The following is a 5,318-nucleotide window of genomic DNA, read 5'->3' as shown; positions in this document are numbered from 1 at the left end:
GGTCAATTTTTTTGTTTGGATGAATTAGGACCCCAATTCATGGTCAATAATAGCGTTATATAATATAATTGAGATGGGAAAAGGTTCAGAAAATTAGAGCCTGTTAGATAGAAATATGAATGAATTACGAAATCGCTTCGGAGCCTTAGGCAGCTGCCTAGGAGATTTGGCCTGATAGGTCAATTTTTTTGTTTGGCTGAATTAGGACCCCAATTCATGGTCAATAATAGCCCTATATAATATTATTGAGATGGGAAAAGGTTCAAAAAAATTAGAGCTTGTTAGAGAGAAATATGAGTGAATACGAAATCTCTTCGGAGCCCTATGCAGCTGCCTAGGAGATTTGGCCTGAAAGGTCAATTTTTTTGTTTGGTTGACTTAGGACCCCAATTCATGGTCAATAATAGCCCTATATAATATTATTGAGATGGGAAAAGGTTCAAAAAAATTAGAGCTTGTTAGAGAGAAATATGAGTGAATTACGAAATCACTACGGTGCCCTAGGCAGCTGCCTAGGAGATTTGGCCTGATAGGTCAATTTTTTTGTTTGGATGAATTAGGACCCCAATTCATGGTCAATAATAGCGTTATATAATATTATTGAGAAGGGAAAAGGTTCAGAAAATTAGAGCCTGTTAGAGAGAAATATGAGTGAATTACGAAATCGCTTCGGAGCCCTAGGCAGCTGCCTAGGAGATTTGGCCTGATAGGTCAATTTTTTTGTTTGGCTGAATGAGGACCCCAATTCATGGTCAATAATTGCCCTATATAATATTATTGAGATGGGAAAAGGTTCAAAAAAATTAGAGCTTGTTAGAGAGAAATATGAGTGAATTACGAAATCGCTTCGGAGTCCTAGCCAGCTGCCTAGGAGATTTGGCCTGAAAGGTCAATTTTTTTGTTTGGTTGAATTCGGACCCCAATTAATGGTCAATAATAGACCTATATAATATTATTGAGATGGGAAAAGGCTCAAAAAAATTAGAGCTTGTTAGAGAGAAATATGAGTGAATTACGAGATCGCTTCGTAGCCCTAGGCAGCTGCCATGGAGATTTGTCTTGAAAGGTCAATTTTTTTGTTTGGTTGAATTAGGAACCCAATTGATCGTCAATAATAGCCCTTTACAATATTATTGAGATTGGAATAGGTTCAAAAAAATTAGAGCTTGTTAGAGAGAATTATGAGTGAATTACGAGATCGCTTCGGAGCCCTAGGCAGCTGCCTAAAAGATTTGGCCTGAAAGGTCAATTTTTTTGTTTGGTTGAATTAGGACCCTAATTCATGGTCAATAATCGCCCTATATAATATTATTGAGATGGGAAAAGGTTCAAAAAAATTAGAGCTTGTTAGAGAGAAATATGAGTGAATTACGAGATCGCTTCGGAGCCCTAGGCAGCTGCCTAGGAGATTTGGCCTGAAAGGTCAATTTTTTTGTTTGGTTGAATTAGGACCCTAATTCATGGTCAATAATCGCCCTATATAATATTATTGAGATGGGAAAAGGTTCAAAAAAATTAGAGCTTGTTAGAGAGAAATATGAGTGAATTACGAAATCTCTTCGGAGCCCTAGGCAGCTGCCTAGGAGATTTGGCCTGAAAGGTCAATTTTTTTGTTTGGTTGACTTAGGACCCCAATTCATGGTCAATAATAGCCCTATATAATATTATTGAGATGGGAAAAGGTTCAAAAAAATTAGAGCTTGTTAGAGAGAAATATGAGTGAATTACGAAATCTCTTCGGAGCCCTAGGCAGCTGCCTAGGAGATTTGGCCTGAAAGGTCAATTTTTTTGATTGGTTCACTTAGGACCCAAATTCATGGTCAATAATAGCCCTATATAATATTATTGAGATGGGAAAAGGTTCAAAAAAATTAGAGCTTGTTAGAGAGAAATATGAGTGAATTACGAAATCTCTTCGGAGCCCTAGGCCGCTGCCTAGGAGATTTGGCCTGAAAGGTCAATTTTTTTGTTTGGTTGACTTAGGACCCCAATTCATGGTCAATAATAGCCCTATATAATATTATTGAGATGGGAAAAGGTTCAAAAAAATTAGAGCTTGTTAGAGAGAAATATGAGTGAATTACGAAATCGCTACGGTGCCCTAGGCAGCTGCCTAGGAGATTTGGCCTGATAGGTCAATTTTTTTGTTTGGATGAATTAGGACCCCAATTCATGGTCAATAATAGCGTTATATAATATAATTGAGATGGGAAAAGGTTCAGAAAATTAGAGCCTGTTAGATAGAAATATGAATGAATTACGAAATCGCTTCGGAGCCTTAGGCAGCTGCCTAGGAGATTTGGCCTGATAGGTCAATTTTTTTGTTTGGCTGAATTAGGACCCCAATTCATGGTCAATAATAGCCCTATATAATATTATTGAGATGGGAAAAGGTTCAAAAAAATTAGAGCTTGTTAGAGAGAAATATGAGTGAATACGAAATCTCTTCGGAGCCCTATGCAGCTGCCTAGGAGATTTGGCCTGAAAGGTCAATTTTTTTGTTTGGTTGACTTAGGACCCCAATTCATGGTCAATAATAGCCCTATATAATATTATTGAGATGGGAAAAGGTTCAAAAAAATTAGAGCTTGTTAGAGAGAAATATGAGTGAATTACGAAATCACTACGGTGCCCTAGGCAGCTGCCTAGGAGATTTGGCCTGATAGGTCAATTTTTTTGTTTGGATGAATTAGGACCCCAATTCATGGTCAATAATAGCGTTATATAATATTATTGAGAAGGGAAAAGGTTCAGAAAATTAGAGCCTGTTAGAGAGAAATATGAGTGAATTACGAAATCGCTTCGGAGCCCTAGGCAGCTGCCTAGGAGATTTGGCCTGATAGGTCAATTTTTTTGTTTGGCTGAATGAGGACCCCAATTCATGGTCAATAATTGCCCTATATAATATTATTGAGATGGGAAAAGGTTCAAAAAAATTAGAGCTTGTTAGAGAGAAATATGAGTGAATTACGAAATCGCTTCGGAGTCCTAGCCAGCTGCCTAGGAGATTTGGCCTGAAAGGTCAATTTTTTTGTTTGGTTGAATTCGGACCCCAATTAATGGTCAATAATAGACCTATATAATATTATTGAGATGGGAAAAGGCTCAAAAAAATTAGAGCTTGTTAGAGAGAAATATGAGTGAATTACGAGATCGCTTCGTAGCCCTAGGCAGCTGCCATGGAGATTTGTCTTGAAAGGTCAATTTTTTTGTTTGGTTGAATTAGGAACCCAATTGATCGTCAATAATAGCCCTTTACAATATTATTGAGATTGGAATAGGTTCAAAAAAATTAGAGCTTGTTAGAGAGAATTATGAGTGAATTACGAGATCGCTTCGGAGCCCTAGGCAGCTGCCTAAAAGATTTGGCCTGAAAGGTCAATTTTTTTGTTTGGTTGAATTAGGACCCTAATTCATGGTCAATAATCGCCCTATATAATATTATTGAGATGGGAAAAGGTTCAAAAAAATTAGAGCTTGTTAGAGAGAAATATGAGTGAATTACGAGATCGCTTCGGAGCCCTAGGCAGCTGCCTAGGAGATTTGGCCTGAAAGGTCAATTTTTTTGTTTGGTTGAATTAGGACCCCAATTCAAATTCAATAAATAGGCCAATATAAAATTATTGAGAAGGGAAAAGGTTCAAAAAAATTAGAGCTTGTTAGAGAGAAATATGAGTGAATTACGAAATCTCTTCGGAGCCCTAGGCAGCTGCCTAGGAGATTTGGCCTGAAAGGTCAATTTTTTTGTTTGGTTGACTTAGGACCCCAATTCATGGTCAATAATAGCCCTATATAATATTATTGAGATGGGAAAAGGTTCAAAAAAATTAGAGCTTGTTAGAGAGAAATATGAGTGAATTACGAAATCTCTTCGGAGCCCTAGGCAGCTGCCTAGGAGATTTGGCCTGAAAGGTCAATTTTTTTGTTTGGTTGAGTTAGGACCCCAATTCATCGTCAATAATAGCCCTATATAATATTATTGAGATGGGAAAAGGTTCAAAAAAATTAGAGCTTGTTAGAGAGAAATATGAGTGAATTACGAAATCGCTACGGTGCCCTAGGCAGCTGCCTAGGAGATTTGGCCTGATAGGTCAATTTTTTTGTTTGGATGAATTAGGACCCCAATTCATGGTCAATAATAGCGTTATATAATATTATTGAGATGGGAAAAGGTTCAGAAAATTAGAGCCTGTTAGAGAGAAATATGAGTGAATTACGAAATCGCTTCGGAGCCTTAGGCAGCTGCCTAGGAGATTTGGCCTGATAGGTCAATTTTTTTGTTTGGCTGAATTAGGACCCTAATTCATGGTCAATAATAGCCCTATATAATATTATTGAGATGGGAAAAGGTTCAAAAAAATTAGAGCTTGTTAGAGAGAAATATGAGTGAATTACGAAATCTCTTCGGAGCCCTAGGCAGCTGCCTAGGAGATTTGGCCTGAAAGGTCAATTTTTTTGTTTGGTTGACTTAGGACCCCAATTCATGGTCAATAATAGCCCTATATAATATTATTGAGATGGGAAAAGGTTCAAAAAAATTAGAGCTTGTTAGAGAGAAATATGAGTGAATTACGAAATCGCTACGGTGCCCTAGGCAGCTGCCTAGGAGATTTGGCCTGATAGGTCAATTTTTTTGTTTGGATGAATTAGGACCCCAATTCATGGTCAATAATAGCGTTATATAATATTATTGAGATGGGAAAAGGTTCAGAAAATTAGAGCCTGTTAGAGAGAAATATGAGTGAATTACGAAATCGCTTCGGAGCCTTAGGCAGCTGCCTAGGAGATTTGGCCTGATAGGTCAATTTTTTTGTTTGGCTGAATTAGGACCCTAATTCATGGTCAATAATAGCCCTATATAATATTATTGAGATGGGAAAAGGTTCAAAAAAATTAGAGCTTGTTAGAGAGAAATATGAGTGAATTACGAAATCTCTTCGGAGCCCTAGGCAGCTGCCTAGGAGATTTGGCCTGAAAGGTCAATTTTTTTGTTTGGTTGACTTAGGACCCCAATTCATGGTCAATAATAGCCCTATATAATATTATTGAGATGGGAAAAGGTTCAAAAAAATTAGAGCTTGTTAGAGAGAAATATGAGTGAATTACGAAATCGCTACGGTGCCCTAGGCAGCTGCCTAGGAGATTTGGCCTGATAGGTCAATTTTTTTGTTTGGATGAATTAGGACCCCAATTCATGGTCAATAATAGCGTTATATAATATTATTGAGATGGGAAAAGGTTCAGAAAATTAGAGCCTGTTAGAGAGAAATATGAGTGAATTACGAAATCGCTTCGGAGCCCTAGGCAGCTGCCTAGGA

This window comes from Humulus lupulus, chromosome 6 (genome assembly GCF_963169125.1).
Source record: "Humulus lupulus chromosome 6, drHumLupu1.1, whole genome shotgun sequence".
Classification (NCBI taxonomy): Eukaryota; Viridiplantae; Streptophyta; class Magnoliopsida; order Rosales; family Cannabaceae; genus Humulus; species Humulus lupulus.
The sequence above is the reverse complement of the archived record's forward strand: the minus strand, read 5'-3'. Positions refer to the sequence as shown.